Source organism: Neofelis nebulosa, chromosome 2, assembly GCF_028018385.1.
Source record: "Neofelis nebulosa isolate mNeoNeb1 chromosome 2, mNeoNeb1.pri, whole genome shotgun sequence".
NCBI lineage: Eukaryota > Metazoa > Chordata > Mammalia > Carnivora > Felidae > Neofelis > Neofelis nebulosa.
The window spans coordinates 180,611,601-180,630,777 of record NC_080783.1 but is presented as its reverse complement, the minus strand read 5'-3'; the positions used below and the strand labels follow the sequence as shown (position 1 = coordinate 180,630,777).

General features: G+C 37.8%; 1 protein-coding gene and 1 pseudogene across 3 annotated transcripts in view; both read right to left on the bottom strand.

Moving 5' to 3' along the window:
• Positions 1–7,497, bottom strand: part of LOC131492556 (S-adenosylmethionine decarboxylase proenzyme 1-like) — a 9,271-nt pseudogene extending 1,774 nt beyond the window's left edge.
• Positions 1–19,177, bottom strand: part of NRDC (nardilysin convertase) — a 102,606-nt gene that overhangs the window by 70,178 nt on the left and 13,251 nt on the right. The gene's annotated exons all lie outside the window — the stretch shown is intronic.

Sequence of the window (19,177 nt, the reverse complement as noted above, 5' to 3'; positions counted from 1 at the left end):
TTTCAGCTCATGTCAGGATCTCACAATTCATGGGATTGAGCCCCATGTCAGGCTCTGCACTGAGTGTGCAGCCTACTTGGTCTCTCTCACCCTCTCTCCCCTTTCCTCTTACTCTCTCAAAATAAACATTAAAAAGAAAAGTATGTGTACACCTGTACACATTAAATATATATAAAGGTATAAACCAAATGTAACACATATATGTACAGAGAGGAATAAAAGTAGAGCAGGATACAAAGAATTTCCATGCTTTAAAAATTTGTCTATAGTCTATCACTTCTGTCCTTTTTCAATCTTTTGTAATAAAAGTATGTTCAATTATTATTTATATAATAAAAATTTAGTAAAAATCCAAAACCCACTACTCAACAAATTAAGAACACACATATACACACACAAAGCCCTTAGCTTTATAGAGGGTTATCTTTCATAAATCAACACCAAGTCCATTTAAAGAGCCATGGGGAAAAAATGCTCTTTATCAACACTTTTTTTTTTTTTTAACAGTGTATTGCTTTATTGAGAGGGGGTCAGGAGGCAAGACACCATGGCAAGGAATGAAATCAATTTTTAAAAAAGTACAGGTACAAGAAGCAATAACGTTAAAATAGTAATACACAAAATGGATAACTGCAATCATTTCTTAAAGAGGACTCGGCTCATGGAAGATAAATTTTAAACGCTGTTGCAAAAAACATCTGTATGAAGTAGAAATTGGTTTCAGTAATATTAGTAGAGAATATGTTCTGGAAAGTGGAGGTAAATGGATGTAAAATCCTGGCAGCAATTTAATAGAACAGTCCCAGATGATTAGGCTGAGGCCAACACCTAATGAGGACAAAAGCCTGTCTGTGGGGAATTTTGGATGATACATGGAGAACTATTACATTGTGCATAAGCCAAATTGAATTGTTTTCACAAGTGTTGTAAAGTTTCATATAGTAGAAAGTTTTTTCTACATGCACTTCAATTTCACAGCAAGAGTGGCATAGGATACCTAAACACAGAAGAGAGCATTCATGCAAGATATCTAACTCCTTCATATAATAATGCATATAATTCAAAATGATTACATTATCATTACATCTAGGGCTTTCTGCAGCTACAAGGTGGTGGTTATGGAAAGCATGGCTCCCGGTATCAATATCTAAAAAGCAGCCACCACCTCCTTCTATGTGTGTTCTCTTTTTGCATTTGTTCTTATCAACTCTGCTGTTGTTGATGCTTCTTAGCAAAATTGGTAAAAACAAAATTGTAATCATTGAACATAACGCTCTGGCAAGCAAAACATTTAAAACCTTCAATCTTCTGGGGTGAAGAAAACACTGTGCGACATTTAGAACTCTGATTTACAAACAGGGTGGTCACAAATTTTCCTGGCTTGAAGACTTCCACAACTTTCCTGACCAGGTCATCATAGGAGGTCTGACTTAAGTTTGTTTCAAAGCTAACATAAGAAAATTCTGATTCTGGAGTGATGTGAATAGTCCAGTAAGTTCTATCCGATTTCATTCCATTTATCGAATACCCACAAGGATTGAACAGTGTGGCATCAACGACAGAACCTGGTATCACGTCACGAATTCCACTCTCACAAGTGACATCCTTTGCAGTAATACCATCTTTCATGTAGAACTGGTCCATAACTGCTGGGTCACTCACTCATCAGAATTTCCAGGGTCTGATCTGCCTGACTGATTACCTGAGTCTCTGGAAAATCCAAAGTTTACAAGTACCAACAGTCAGAATTCACACGTCCCATACAATATGCTGCTCCATTTGGGAAAACTGCATTAAGAAATTCTATTTCTTCCTGGAAATTCCAGTGTGGGTACCCTTGATGAGAAGACTTTGTGAAATTCTTACGAGAATAAAAGCTTTGAATTGAGTCAAATCCACTGTAATCCCTAGCAAGCTTCAACAGAGGAACCAACATTTTCAGCAAGAGGGTGGTACCACAGGTCTTCAAAATGAAACGTCTCTTAGAGACAAACGTGCTACTCTCACTGAGTACATAAGCTTCCTGCTTGTCAGTTTTTGTCACACTTATGATTGAACATTGCACATCCTTCAAAAAGTATGTCCCACTCAGATCTTGGGATAGTGCGAAGATCCCCAGATATTTGGTTTAAGTCAGGTTGCTGCCTGGAGAACCAAACCTCCAGCAGCTTCTTAGTCCCTTCGAAAAACTGTGCAGCTTCTATCACCGTGAGACTAGCAAACAACCAACAACCACAGAAAATCAACTAAATTAAATCTCTTCTCCCACCGCTGCTGCCATCGCTGCAGATTGTTCCAGTTGTGCTACTAAAGTTCAGGTTCCTTTTTTTTTTTTTTTTGCTATAATTTTATATTAAATTTTTTTTTAAAAAGGATTAATAAAATTTTCCTGGCTTTTTTTTTCATGAGTGAAAGTTGAACGAACATGAGCCTGTTGGAAATAGAAGCAGATACAGTTCAGTCTCCTGCAGTCCGCTGTTTCCCCATTAAAGAGAGTAGAGTGAGCACTAGCTATGTCGTCGGCCATACTGTGGAAGCTCATCACTTCTATTCAACATTGTATTGGAAGTTCTAGTCAATGAAAAAGATCCATGATATAAATAAATAAATAGGAACTATGAGCCAAAAATACTGAAAGCTAAAAGAATTCATTGCAAAATATATGATTACCTAGAGAATGCAAGAATTTAGAAAAACAAAAAAAGGAGCTGGTGGCTCAGTTGCTTAAGCATCCAACTATTGATTCATCTCAGGTCATGATCCCACGGTCCTGAAACTGACCCCTGCATCGGGCTCCACTGTGGGCATGGAGCCTGCTTAAGATTTTCTCTCTCCCTCTCCCTCTGCCTCTCTCTCTCCCTCTCTTAAAAGAAAAGAAAAGAAAAAACAGAAGAAAAACAAAAATATTAGTATGAAACAGAGTTCCACAAAGTATTCAAATCAAGAACCACGAGCAAAAAATCATGAACTTTCCTATATATCAAACAAAACCAATTAAAATGAGATTTAAATATAAGACCCCATTCACAAAAACAACAGAAACTATAAATACCTAAATATACACTTAATAACAATAGCTAACATATTGTGTTAACTTACAGGTCTTAACCATTTAATCCTCACAATAACCCTAATGAGTTATTATTCTTCCCATTTTATGGATGAGAAAACTGAAGTATAAAAAGGGGTTTTTATTTGCCCAAGCTTAGCACACACTGAACCCAAATAGCATGGCACTAGAACTCATTCTTTTCACTACTACTCAACACAATCAACGTGGAGAAAAGTAGAAAACTGCAGAAGAAAATAAAAGACGTGACTAATCATACCATGCTGGTGAATGAAAACACCTGATATTGTAAAGATATAAATTCCTTCCCACATGAAATCTGTAAATTCAAGGCAATTCCAATAAGAAAAAATCTCAAGAAGATTTTTTTGTGCAACATAACATACACACTGATTCTAAAATTCATGAGGACAAGAGTCACAAAAAAGGCAAGAACATTTTGAAAAGGGAAAACAATGAGAGGGAAGAGCCTTACCAATTATAAAAATATAAACTTTTAAATGAATTGAAATCAAACAGTATACTGGTACAGGAACACTTACAGATCAATGAAACGATATTCTAGAAACAGCAGTCTTTATAATACTGCTGCAATACCATTTATTATGATTCATAAATGATGCTGAAACAACAGGCAATATCTACTTCCTTACATTCAACACATATAAATTTCAGAGAGATTATAGAACTAAAAGGAAAAAATGTTCTAAAAGTATTTCTTTTTTTTTTAATGTTTATATTTGAGAGCACACATGCACGCGCGGGAGGGGCAGAGAGAGAGAGGGAGACAGTGAATCCAAAGCAGGCTCTGCTCTGTCAGCAGAAAGCCAGATGCAAGGCTCAAAATCACAAATCATGAGATCATAACCTCAGCCAAAGTCAGATGCTAAACCGACTGAGCCACCCAGGCACCCCTACAAGTATTGTTTTAATGTTTATTTATTCATTTTGAGAGAGAGAGAGAGAGAGAGAGAGAGAGAGAGAGAGAGAGAGAGGCAGAGAGGGAGAGGTACAGGGAGAGGGAGACAGAGAATCCCAAGCAGGCTCTGCACTGTCAGCGCAGAGCCCGACACAGGGCTCAATCTCACACCCTGAGATCATGATCTGAGCCAAAGTCAGACACTTAACCCACTGAGGCACCCAGGTGCCCCTAATTTAAAACTTTTTTAAAACAAAGCATCATAAACAAAACAAAGAGCAAACTGCATACAGGCATACCTCAGAGATATTACAGGTTCAGTTCCAGATGCCATAATAAAGCAAATATCACAGTAAAGTGAGTCAAGTAAATTTTGTTTCCCTGTGCATGTAAGTTATGTTTACACTATGCTGTCATCTATTAAGTGTGCAATAGCATTGTCTAAAAATATGTACATACTTTAATTTAAAAAGACTTTTAGGGCTAAAAAATCATCATCCACCCAAGCTTTCAGTGAGTTGTAATCTTTTTGCTGGTGGAAGGTCTTGCTTCGATGTTCATGGCTGCTAACTGATCGTGGTGGTGGCTGTTAAAGCAAAGGTTGGCTGTGGCAAGTTCTTAAAATAAGACAATAAGGTTGACTGCATCAACTGACTCTTCCTTTCACAAAGGATTTCTCTGTAGCATGCAATGTTTGACAACATTATATCCACAGAACTTTTTTAATTTCAATGTTTATTTTTATTTTTGAGAGAGAGAGACAGAGTAGGAATGGGGAAGGGGCAGAGAGAGAGGGAAACACAGAATCTGAAGCAGGCTCCAGGCTCTGAGCTGTCAGCACAGAGCCCAATGCAGGGCTCGAACCAATGAATCTCAAGATCATGACCTCAGCCAAGGTTGGATGCTTAACTGACTGAGTCACTCAGAGGCCCTACCCCAGAACTTCTTTAAATTAATCTTCTCAAACTCAACTGCTGCTTTATCAACAAGTTTATATAGTAATCTAAATACTTTGTTGTCCTTTCAACAATCTTCATAGCATCTTTACCAGGAGTAGATTCCATCTCAAGAAATCACTTTCTTTGTTCACCCATAAGAAGCAACTCCTCATCCATTCAAGTTTTATCATGAGGTTGCAGCAATTCAGTCACACTTCAGCTTCCACTTCTAATTCTCTCGCTCTTTCCACAACATCTGCAGTTAGTTCTCCACAGAAGTCTTGAACCTCTCAAAGTCATCCATGAGGGTTGGAATCAGCTTCTTCCAAACTCCTATTCATGTACTTTCAGGTATTCTGACCTCTTCCCATGAATCACAAATGTTCTCAACGGCATCTAGATCATGAATCCTTTCCAGCAGGTTTTCGATTTACTTTTTGCCTGGATCCAAGAAAGGAATCAATATCTATGGCAGATAGAGCCTTACAACATGTATTTGTTAAATAATAAGAGAAGCCAAAATTACTACTTGATCCATGAACTGCAGAATGGATGTTGTGTTATCATGCATGAAAACAACATTCATCTCATTGTACATCTCCATCATAGCTCTTGGTGACCAAGTGCATTGTCAATGAGCAGTAATATTTTTATTTTTTTAATGTTTATTTATTTTTGAGAAAGAGAGAATGCAAGTGCACACAAGCAGGGGAGGGCCAGAGACAGAGAGAGACAGAGAATCCCAAGCAGGATCCGCGATGTCAGTGCAAAGCCCAACAGGGAACTCTAACTCATGAACCGAGAGATTCATGACCTGGGCCAAAGTCGTACACTCACCCAACTGAGCCACCCAGGCACCCCAGTAATATTTTTTAAAAATAATAATAAAATAAAATGAGCAGAAATCTTTTTTTTTTTTTAAAGGAATCTTTTTTTTTTTTTTTCCTCTGAGCAGGTCTCAACAGTAAGCTTAAATATTCAGTAAGCCATGTTGTAAACAGATGTGCTATCATCCGGGCTTTGTTGTTCCATTTATAGAACACAGGCAGAGTAGATTAAGCATAATTCTTAAAGGCTCTAGGATTTTGAGAATGGTAACTGAGAACTGGCTTCAATTTAGAACCACCAGCTGCATTAGCTCCTAACATGAGAGTCAGCCTGTCCTTTGACACTTTGAAGCCAGGCACTGACTACTCCTCTCTAGCTATTAAAGTCCTAGATGGCATCATCTTCAGCTACACTGAAAATCTATTTAGTGTCGCCACCTTCATTAATTATTTTAGTCAGATCTTCTGGATAACTTGCTGCAGCTTCTATATCTTGCTGCTTCACCTTGCACTTTTATCTTATGGAAACAGCTTCTTTCTTTAAACTTCATAAATTAACCTCTGCTAGCTTCAAAATTTTCTTTTGCAGCTTCCTCACCTCTCTCGACCTTTATAAAATTGAAGAGAATCAAGGCCTTGTTTTGGATTAGGCTTTGATTTAAGGAAATAATCTATCCAAACCATTCAAACTTTCTCCCTTATCAGGTTGTTCTGCTTTCTTGTCATTCTTATCATTACTGTATTCACTGAAGTAGTACTTTTTTTTTTTTTTTTTAAAGTTTATTTCTTTTTGAGACAGAGAGAGACACAGCATGAACGGGGGAGGGTCAGAGAGAGGGAGACACAGAATCCGAAACAGGCTCCAGGCTCAGAGCTGTCAGCACAGAGCCCGACGTGGGGCTCGAACTCACGGACCGCGAGATCATGACCTGAGCCAAGATCGAGAGTCGGACGCTTAACCGACTGAGCCACCCAGGTGCCCCTGAAGTAGTACTTTTGATTGCATTCACAATTTGGCTAACTGGCTCAAGAGATCTGGCATTCAGTCTATCTCAGTTTTTAAATTTTTTTTGTTTATTTTTTAAAGAGAGAGAGAGAGGGAGCAGGGGAAGGGCAGAGAGAAAGGGAGACACAGAATCTGAAGCAGGCTCCAGGCTCTGAACTGTCAGCACAGAGCCCAACACGGGGCTCAAACTCCCGGACCGTAAGATCATGACCTGGGCCAAAGTCAGCCACTTAACTGAGCCACCCAGGCACCCCACAGTCTCAGTTTTTGACATGACTTCCTCACTAAGCTTAACCACTTCTAGCATTTGACTTAAATAAAGTAAGAGACACAAGTCTCTTCCTTTCACTTGTACACTTAACTGTAGAGTTATGAATTGGCCTAATGTCGATATTGTTACATCTCAGGGAACAGGGAAGCCCAAGGAAGAGAGAGGCAGGTGAATGACGAGTCAGTGGACCAGTCAGAACACACACAACATTTATTGACTAAGCTTGCTATCTTATATGGCCACACTTTGTGGCATCCCAAAACAATTACAATAGTAATATCAAAGATAACTGATCACAGATCACCATAATGTAGTAATAATAAAATAATAAAAATAATAATAATGATGATGAAAATTACCAAAATGGGGCACAGAGACACAAAGTTAGCAAATGCTGCTAGAAAATGGTGCTGATAGACTTGATTGACAAAGGGTTGCCACAAACCTTCAATTTATGGGGGGGGGGGGGGGGGGGGCGGGGAATGCAGTATCTGTAAGATGCAATAAAGCAAAGCACAGTAAAATGAGGTATGCCTGTGCTGAGAGAAAATATCAACGATATATAAAAGTTCCTTCACATCAATGAGCAAAGAAACAAAACTAAGGAAAACAGGCTTTACTATTTATTTATTTATTTATTTACAGATCAAGCATGAGCAGGGGAGGGGCAGAGAAAGGAAGAGAGAGAATCCCAAGCAGGCTCTGTGCTGTTAGCATGGAGCCTCATGCAGGGCTCAAACTCACGAACCGTGAGATCATGATCTGAGCTGAAATCAAGAGCTGGATGCTTAACCGACTGAGCCACCCAGGTGCCCCAAGGAAAACAAGTTTTACAAAGATATAAAAACATTTCAAGAAGAACCACAAGACATCCAATAAATGAAATGATGATGAAACTCACCAGAAATCAAAGATAACCAAATTAAAACAATAATATATTTTTCATCTAGCAAACTAGCTAAAAAAATAAAAATTACTGCTATCTAATAGCAGTAATGACAAGGGAGAGAGTATTCTCACCTAGTTTGGGGGTTCTGCTTACATAATGGTTCTGCTTACATAAATGGGCTAGAAAAAAGTGCCCAAGGTTAGGTAGCAAGATATTGTAATGGGATCACAAGTGAAATTACTTTCCATCTGACACCAATATACTATTATACTTTAATCACAAACTTCACTTGCCCCCAGACCCTTTGCTTCTTACATATACAAGTTAATGATTACTGACTGTTTTCTCCACATTTACATGTGTAAATCTTGTTTTCTTCACGTTCACCACATGGGTAATAATCTTGTGAGCTCAAAAAATACAGAGATGAAACCCCTGTTCACCACTCTTGTCTCCTCCCAAACATTAGCCTCTCTCATATTCAATTCTGCGTCCGCTCTCTTGATGGACAAGAGAGAACTCCAGACTTATAGAGTGCAACACTGTTTATAAATCTCAACTGGTATAGTGTTTGTATAGGGAAATACGGCTATGCCCATTAAAATGTAAACTCTGCATACTTTTAACATCATAATTTCATTTCTAGGCATCTTATGGAAATATTCATATACACCATAAAGATATGTCTACAGTGTTCACTACAGCAACATTTGATAGGGAAAAACTAGAAATTACCCAAATGTCCACAAATAGATGAATGTGCAAATAAATTATTCTACAGCCATAACATAGCATACTACTTAGCCTTCAAGACCTCATTTTCTCATATAGAGAGAAAATAGTGAGGCAAGTTCCAGCCCAAATTGCTATTTTTAGGCCTAGATAGTGCTAAATCATTTTAGTCAAAAAGAATACTTGGAGGGCTAACAGTGTAATTACATAAACTTGTCATTACTTCCCCCCAAACGATTTAGTCTCAAATATTTGTATGTATATAAGATGTCACCTATCTCTAAGAAAACTTCTCTTCCTCCAACTTATTCAATTTGTCTTCCTTTATTTGGTTTCATTCTCCCATTGCTCCTGTACTGATAGTGAAGACTGAAGTAGATGGTATTATTCTCTCCATCATAAAGTATCCACCCACTCACTTTTATTTGTTCCATTAACAAGCTAACCTTTTGTTAAGAAGCCCACTTTCAGTCACTAAAATTACCAGTTACGAGCTCACATATTTAAATCCAAAAATACTTGAGACCACATGGTGAGGGTAGGGAGAGTGGGGACAAGTTACATAGCTACAAAGTAAGCCCTCCCAAATACCCTCTTTTTTTAAATTTTTTTAAGTTTATTTATCTTGAGAGACAAAGAGAATGAAAGGGGGAGAGGCAGAGAGAGAAAGGGAGAGAAAGAATCTCAAGCAAGCTCTGCACTGCAGGCTAAAACTCATGAACCGTGAGACCATGACCTGCCTGAAACCAAGAGTCAGAGACTTAACAAATTGAGCCACCAGGCGCCCCACAATATCCACTTTTAACCTAAAGAGATTTAGCACTGTTTAGACCTAGAATTAACAATTTAAGGCTAGAGCCTTTATCATTAATTACAGCACATTTGGAATTTTAGACATCTTTGCAGTTTAAAACTGCAGTCCTGGTTCAAGAAATCAATAAAAGCATTAAAAAAGCTTTAAAAAATCAAACCCCTGTTTACCCTTGCCTATAATTCTAGGCCAGCTGCAACTCTTGAGTCAAAACAGCCCATGTACTAAAACTGATATGACCAGCCTGAATCAACTAAAGTGTTCTTATCCAAGCAGCATTAGTTTAAAGCTAAACATACAACTGTTTTTTAAAAAAGCTGTGGGGGGTGGGGGGCGCAGGGAGAAGACCTGCATGGTACAACATAGTTCTTGCAAATAACCACGCTCAAAAAATTCACATGCCTCTTTACTTGTTAAAACATAATACCGGGGCGCCTGGGTGGCGCAGTCGGTTAGGCGTCCGACTTCAGCCAGGTCACGATCTCATGGTCCGTGAGTTCGAGCCCCGCGTCAGGCTCTGGGCTGATGGCTCAGAGCCTGGAGCCTGTTTCCGATTCTGTGTCTCCTTCTCTCTCTGTCCCTCCCCCGTTCATGCTCTGCCTCTCTCTGTCCCAAAAATAAATAAACGTTGAAAAAAAAAAAAAAAATTTTTAAAAACATAATACCAAGCCACTGTATTTAGGACCCACCAGAGGTACATTTTGCTCCCCAAATGGCAGTCCTTCCCCATTTCTCAAGGTTCCTCAGCTATGGAACAGGTGTTAGGTTATTAGGTGTGACTGATTATTTTAATAATGGCCCCAATTACTGACATACATATCTTCCCACAAGGGTCAGAGGCTATTTCTCCCAACCCCTTAAATCTAGGCTAGTTTTGTAAATTTTGTCCTATATATTGTGATGAAATTGATGTGTAAGTCCTGGAGCCTAGGCCTCAAGATGTCTTGCAGCTTCTGCCTTTACTCTCTTGGGAATCAGTTGCCATGTAAAGTAATACAAGCCAGACTGAATAAACAGAGATTTTGTGCAGACAGAAGGCCCACTTTCTCACCGTCCTCACCAAGGTCCCAAACATGTGACTGAAGTCACCTTAGATACTCTAGCTCCAGTCAACCCACCGAATGAATGCAGCACACAAGTGTGACCCTAGGCACAAAAGAGTGTCCAGCTATCCCACAGAATTTTAAGAAATAATAAAGCATTGTTGCTTTGAGCCACTTCAATTGTGAGGTAGACTGTTACACAACAATACCAATATACTGGGAGAACTCAAATGGTTGAGCAACACCACTTCTGGATATAAAGCAGGGACTCAAACAGGATTTGTAAATCAATGTTCATAGCAGCATTATTCACAACAGCTAAAAGGTGCAAACAACCCAATGTCTATCATTGGATGAATGGATAAACAAAATGTGGTATATGCACACAACAGAGTATTTTTCAGCTTTAAAAAAGTAAGAAATTCTGGAGCACCTGGGTGGCTCAGTTGGTTAAACGTCCCACTTCAGCTCAGGTTATGATCTCAGGTTTGTGGGTTCAAGCCCCGTGCTGGACTCTGTGCTGACAGCTCAGAGCCTAGAACCTGCTTCAGATTCGGTGTCTCCCTTTTTCTCTGCCCCTCCCCCACTCACATTCTCTGTCTCTCAAAAATGAACAAATGTTAAAAAAAAATAATAATACAAAAAAGGAAAGAAATTCTGACACATGCTACACGATGGATGAATTCTGAAGATACACTAAGTGATATAAGCCAGATAGAAAAGGACAAATATTGTGTAATTTCACTTATACAACATACCTACAGAAGCCAAATTCACTGCAAGAAAGTAGAATGGTAGTTGCCAGGGCTTGGGAGGGGGGCGGAAATGGAGAGTTATTGTTTAATGAGCTCAGAGTTTCAGCTTGACAAGATGAAAAGATATGGAGATGGATGGTGGTGATGGCTGTACAATATAAACATACTTAATGCTACTGAACCATACACTTAAAAATGGTTAAAATGGTAAATTTTGTTATGTATAGTTTACCACATTTTTAAAAAGCACAAATCTTCCCCAACTTGATTTCATAATCAAACAAGAGAAAGTTACAGGAATAGATAAATGGAAAGGAAAATATCAGCTTTATCTTTGATAAAAAGGTAGGATGAAGAACATGGCTTAAGAGTGGCTCAGAAATGGCTTGCAAACACTATGAATTAAAGTTATCAACCAAAATAGAACTATTTCCCCCCAAAGCAGAACTTGTCCTGCACTCAGTTTACTGTACTAGAAAAGAATATGCCAAAGTACTTGCTGGCTACAGGCTGGAAAGAAGTGAGAGATGAACAGGTTAAATTGGCACATGCCCCAGGTAATTCTACTGCACTCATTAATCAGATAAATCACTCCTCCAGTGAAGAGAAGAGGTAAAGAAAGAAGCTACGAGTTTTTTTGTGCCTTGAAGGAGGGGAAGAAAGGCTCCACTGCAGAATCCTTGGCTGCAAACCCCTCACCTGTGTCCCCAGCCCATCTTGGCTCTTGCATTTTCCCACAGCAAAGTCCCTCCACACTTAACCAGTGTTATAGTAGTATATAATAGTTTCAAAAGAAAACAGAGGAGAAGAACTAGAAAAAAAATTTTTTGAGAAAATTTCCTGGCTGGAGTTCCTGGGTGGCTCAGTCAGTTAAGCTTCTGACTCTTGGCATCAGCTCAGGTTATGATCGAGCAGTGGTGAGATCGAGCTCCACACTGAGTGTGGAACCTGCTCAGGATTCTCTCCCAATCTCTCTCACTGCCCCTCTCCTGCTCACGTGCGCATGTATGTGTATGTGCGCGCTCTCTCTCGCTCTCTCTCAAATTAAATAAACATAAAAAAGAAAAGAAAAACTTCCTGGAACTGAAGAACATACATTCTAGACTGACTGAGGAATAAAGGTACAACAAAACAAATGCATTGATTGTTACCTGATATGTTTGACCATAGCTGGAAAAGTTTTTTTTTTTTTAATTTTTTTTTTTTCAACGTTTATTTATTTTTGGGACAGAGAGAGACAGAGCATGAACGGGGGAGGGACAGAGAGAGAGGGAGACACAGAATCGGAAACAGGCTCCAGGCTCCGAGCCATCAGCCCAGAGCCTGACGCGGGGCTCGAACTCACGGACCGCGAGATCGTGACCTGGCTGAAGTCGGACGCTTAACCGACTGCGCCACCCAGGCGCCCCCATAGCTGGAAAAGTTTTAAAGCTCTGACAGAGTAGTAGGGAAGAATTCATGTTAGATAACAAAGCACACTAAACAAAAATAATAAGGCATCTTCGATATAACACCAAAAGTACACACGGCAAGAGAAAAAAAATAAACTAGACATCATCAAAATTGAAAACTTTTGTGCTTCAAAGAATACTACCAAAGGAAAAACTTTGCAAATCATTTATCTAATGAGATCCATATCTAAAACACAACAACTATTACTACTCAATTAAAACAAAAAATAAAGACGAGCAAAGGATCTGAATAGACATTCTCCGAATAAGATATACATGGTATAAGACAACAAGACGACCAAAAACCACATGAAAAGATGTTCAACATCAGCCATCAGAGAAATGCAAATCATAATGAGATACCACTTTACACCTACCAGGAGGGCTATACTCAAAACTACAATGAGCTATCACTTCACACCTGTCAAAATGACTAAAATTAACGACACAGGAAACAAGAGATGAGGGTGAGGATGAGGAAAAAGGGGAACCCTCCTACCCTGTTGGTGGGAATGCAAACTAGTGCAGCCACTTGGAAAACAGTATGAAGTTTCCACAAAAAGGTAAAAACAGCAATTTTATGATCCAGCAACTACACTACTAGGTATTTACCCAAAAGATCTAAAAATACTGGTTTGAAGGGATACATGCACCCTGATGTTTAAAGCATTATCTACAATAGCCAGATTATGGAAGGAGCCCAAATGCCCACTGACTAATGAATGGATAAAGATATATATATATGAACATTACTCAACCATAAAAAAGAATGAAATCTTGTCATGTGCAATGACATGGATGGAGGTGGGGAGTATTATGCTAAGTGAAATAAGTCAGAGAAAGACAAACACCATATGATTTTACTCATATGAGTATTATGAAACAAATGAGAATTTAAGAAACAAAACAGAAGAACATGGGAGGGAGGGGTGGACAAGAGAGAGACAAACCATAAAAAAGACTCAACTACAGAGAACAAACTGAAGGTTGCTGGAAGGGAGGTGGGCAGGGGGATGGGTTAAATGTGTGATGGGTATTAAAATGGGCACTTGTTGTGATAAGCAGTGGGTGTTGTTATGTAAGTGATGAATCACTAAATTCTACACCTGAAACTAATATTGCACTGTATGTTAAATAACTGGAATTTAAATAAAAACCTGAAACTAAAAAAAAAAAAAAAGATTGTAACAAGTATTGGTGAAGATGCAGAGAAATTGGAATTCTTTTACACTGCTAGAGAAAATTGTAAAATGGTACAGCCACTTTGAAAAATAGTCTGAAAAAAATCCTCAAATGGATAACCAGTTTCCATCTGATCCAGCAATTATGCCCCTCTTTATTATATACCCAAAATAAATAAAAACATAAGTTCACGCAAAAGCTTGTACATATATGTTCACGGCAGCATTACTCATAATAACCAAACAGTGTCCACCAACTGTTGAAATAAATAAAATGCGGCATATTCATACAATGGAATATTACTCAGAAATAAATGAAGTTCTAACACATAGTACAACACGGATGAACCTTAAAAACAATACACTAAATTAAAGTAGCCAGTCACAAAGGATGAAAAATTTATGATTCCATTTACATGAAATGTCCAGAATAAGCAAATCTAGAGAGCAGAAGACAGATGAGTGTTTGCCTAGGGCTATGGAGATGGGGGACTGGGGAGACTGAGGTGAGGAGTGAGGGATTCCTTTTTGAGGTAATAAAAACATTGTGGTTATGGATGCACAACTGCAAATACACTAAGAGCTATTAAGTTGTACACTTTAAATACAGTCTATTGTGTGATGTGTGACTTATATCTCAATAAAGCTGTTCTTAAAAATAAGGCAATTAGGAGCACCTGGGTGGCTCAGTCGGTTAAGCAGCCAACTTCGGCTCAGGTCATGATCTCAGTTTGTGGGTTCCAGCCCCACATCAGGCTCTGTGCTGACAGTTCAGAGCCTGGAGCCTGCTTCAGATTCTGTGTCTCCCTCTCTCTCTGCCCCTCTCTGACTCATGCTTGCTCTCCCTCCCCCAAAAATAAACATTAAAAAAAAATTTTAATAAAAAATTTTTAAAAATAAGGCAATTAAAGAGAAAACAGTTGTTCAAGAAAGAAAATATAATTATAGTAGACTACATGTCCCAGTACAAACAATATTTGGATACTGCAAATACTGAATACTGTTTATCAAAAAAACTGGGATGTATTTTACAATAGAGAAAGGGAAGAGGGGAGAGTTAGATATAAATTTCATTACCAGAAAAGACCTGGCTAATGAAAAATAAAAAATTATTTATTTTAGCAACATAATCAACTAGATTAAGATTTGTGTCAAGTAAAATAAACAGTAAGAAATCATTATTGGTTTTGTCTACATAACATGAAGATTTTTTGAAAAACCCTCCCTGCAAGTAAAAAATATGAACTTTTAGGCCATAATATAATGAAATACGAAATCAACAAAATGGAACGTAGTAAAGATCCCTGAAAAAATATCCATGCATTTATGAAAACCTAACATATGATAGAGTTAGCATTACAGGAAAAAAAGACATACCAGGAATTAAGAAACTATGGTTACAGCCTTTAAAATAACTGTTTTTTACTTTTTTTGAAGCAGTAGGAAAAAATCCAATGAAAAAATAATTCATGATACATTAAATTCTCTGAAATTCAAATTTCAGTCTCCATAAAGTTTTACTGGCACACAGCCACACTCATTCATTTACATCTATTGCTGCTTTCTCCTTCCAAAGACCTTTGTGGCATTTTCACTGTTGTGCACTGCAGGCTCCACACTGTAAAAATTGCAGCAATGCACTTTATCACCCACCAGCATTTCAAGTACCACATGTATCACTGTAAGTGCAACTTTTTAAAAAATATTTTTGAAAATGTTTTATTTTTGAAAGACAGAGTGCGAGTAGGAGAGTGGCAGAGAAAGAGAGAGACAGAGAATCCAGGCTCTGAGCTATTAGCACAGGACTTGAACCCACCAACAGTGAGATCATGACCTGAGCTTGGATGCCCAACTGAGCCACACAGGTGCCCCAGTGCAACTTTTTTTAAAGTGGCAATACATATTCATCATGTCCAAATAAGGAAAGGGAAAAATGAAATTCAAATGTCACACTTTTAGTGTGGATTTTGTTACCAAATAATAGGAAAATGCTGTGTTTATTATGTAATATTATAGCTATGCTAAAAGAATAAAATGTTATTACCAAGACTTAGCACTCATCACAGTATTCACAACTCACAGAAGAGCAACACTCAGAAAAATCAGAAAATTTAAAATGAAATACCTCATTACAGTAGAATTTCTTCACAAAAATTAAAGATGAAAATGAGACTACAACCAAAGTAAGTTTCTGAGTAGCTCCATTTGTTAGCTAAGCAAGGAAAACTATTTACCAATGACGAGTTAGACTGTATTTTGTAACAGCTGAAAAAATTTATAAAATTAATTATTAATTAAACTATTAGCCTGTTGATGAGAACTACTGCTCAAAGATTTGAGGACCTTAGTAACTGATAAGCAATTAAAAACAAGGCAAATGATTTCAAGATTTTGACTTTTGATGTGCCTAGATATGTTACCAACAACTCAGCTGTTTACTTGAAGAGTCAGTGCCAAGTCTGAAGTGACTGAGCAATTAGCCTCCATGAATATTCTGCGAGAACTACAGATAAGAATATTTTCAAAGGGGTTGAGAAAACATGAATGTACTACAACTGGAAGTGGGATCTAATATATAGTCCCACTAATGTTGGTAAAATAGGTATGGAGCAGAAAAAAAGATTTAGTTGGACAAATTTACCTTTTGTGAGGTGTTTCAAAGTCTATGATTATTCATGATCTTATCAGCAGTACTCTACAGAAAATATTTGAATCTATCATGTATTAATGAGACAGTAGTGTCACTTATTCTTGTAGACTTCACAATCATCAGTTCTGTGAATTTTTGTTAGAAATAGAGGCTGAATATCTTGAATTACCCTTATTGTAGAGCAGTTTGATGGCTCAGCAATGGGAACATTTTATTGCAATTTTTGAGCTCAAGGCTAAGACAAATTTTTCTGCAAAAAAACCGCCTTCCACCACTATTGTCAAACACCAAATGGCTTTGGAAATTAGCTTTTGCTGAAGGCTCCATAATGTTTCTGAATGAATTCAACCCAAAATTACAAAATAGCACTTATGCAAAACATCTTATGGTAAAGTCATTTCAACAACAACGAATGTTATCTGAATCACAATAATGGCAAACTGCTTTATACACTTCCCGTGCTGTCAAAAGTTAAAACAAGAAGCCATAGCTCCATTACCACACAAATTTGCAGCAGTTATGTTTTCCAAGCAAACTCTAGTTCCAGCAAGTTTTTCAGATTTTGGTGCAAGCATAAGGGAAATTTCCATATTTGTAAGTCCTTTTAACTGTGCAAAGACTCCATCTAATTAAGGAGGTTCCACCTAATTTTCAATCAGAAATGATTAATCTACTATGTAATAACATGCTAAGGGGCAAAAATATCACAAGAATCTAACAGAATTCTATAAATGCTTTCCAAGCAATGAATATGCTAAATTAAAAGCATGTACTCAGGGACTGATATCAGTATTTAGCAGTAACTATCAGGATGAAAACACATTTTCAAAGATGAAATCTGTAAAATCTCATTACAAATCAGTATTAACAGATGCATATTCACAATCAACTTTGATTACAAGAAACACTAACTGTGAACCCCCCAAAAAACAAATGTTACCCCAATAAAAAGAATTTCACTGTGGGCACCTGGGTGGCCCAGTTAGTTAAATACCTGACTCTTGATTTGGGCTCAGGTCATGATCCATGGTTGTGAGATCAAGCCCCACATTGGGCTGGTGCTGAGTGTAGAGTCTGCTTAAGATTCTCTCTCTCCTTCTCCCTCTCACCCCCATCCCCAACCACCCCCAAGCATAAGTTCTCTCTCAAAAATAAAAGAAAAAAAGGAAGAAAGAAAACAAAGAATTCCACTCTTCTCACTAGTAAATCTGTATTATCAAAAAAGTACTATTACTATATTTTGAACTTAATACAAATTTTATTTAAAATTTGCAAAGGCACCTTGGTGGCTTAGTTGGTTAAATGTTGGACTTCAGCTCAGGTCACGGTCTCACCGTTTGTGAGTTCTAGCCCTACATCAGGCTCTGTGCTGACAGCTTGGAGCCTGGAGCCTGCTTTGAATTCTGGGTCTCCCTCGCTCTCTGCCCCTCCCCCACATGCACTCGGTCTCTCTCTCAAAAATAAACATTAAAAAAAATTTTTTTTAATTTGCAGAAATTTTGGAAGCACCTGGTGGCTCAGTCAGTTAAGCATCCGACTTTGGCTCAGGTCATGATCTCACAGTTCGTGGGTTTAAACCCCACATCAGGCTCTGTGCTGACAGCTCAGAGAATGGAGTTCAGCTCCGATTCTGTGTCTCCCTCTCTCCCTGCCCCTCCACTGCTTGCGCTCTCTCTCTCTCACTCAAAAATAAATATTAAAAAAAAAATTTTTTTAATTTGCAGAAATTTTTAAAAATTGCAGAAATGCTTTCTTCCTTGTTATAAAAGTACCCACCTAATATCTTTAATTTTGCCTCTTAACTGGCAAAGCCTAAAATGTTTACTATTTACCCTTTAAAGAAAACATTTGGTGACTTCTGGGATATAGACTTCAAAAGGTGTACTTGGACAACTGGTTGTCCCTATTTTTTAAAAAGTGATAAAATTAGATCCATATCCTATAAAAAGCAAAACTGTAAAACTTCTAGAAGAAAATAAGATGAAAAAAACACAAACAATAAAAATAAAGATAAAGTACTATGACTAACTTTTCAGACTTTATAAACAAAGGATAAAGATAAGCTACACAGACTTAGAGAATATATTTGCAACTCATATAACCAACAAAGGATTCAAAATATGTAAATTATCAATTTTAAAGAAGAGAAAGAACACTCCTCTCCAACAAAATGGGCAGTTCATAAAAGGAGAAATCCAAATGGCCAGGAAACATGAAATAATGCCTGATCTTATTAGTAATAAGGTAAAATGCAACCAAAAGGACTTTTTGAAAGAGAAAATATTTCCTACAGATCAATTCTCAGTAATTTTTTTAAAGTCTGATTTCTTATTATTTCTGAGAAAAAGAGAGAGAGAGGCAGAGGGAGAGGGATAATCCCAAGCAGGCTCCACGCTGACACAGGGCTCATGTGCAGGAGATCGTGACCTGAGCTGAAGACACTTAACTGACTGACCCACCCAGGAGCCCCTCAATAATTTTTAAATCTAACAATATCAAGAGTTGGTAGGAAACGCTATAAAAGCAGGAACACTAATGCTCTATTGGCATAAATGTAAAATAAAACAGTACAACCAGTTAGAAGAGTATTTTGGAAACATCTAGTAAAAAACAAGTTGTTTCAGGGAAGAAAAA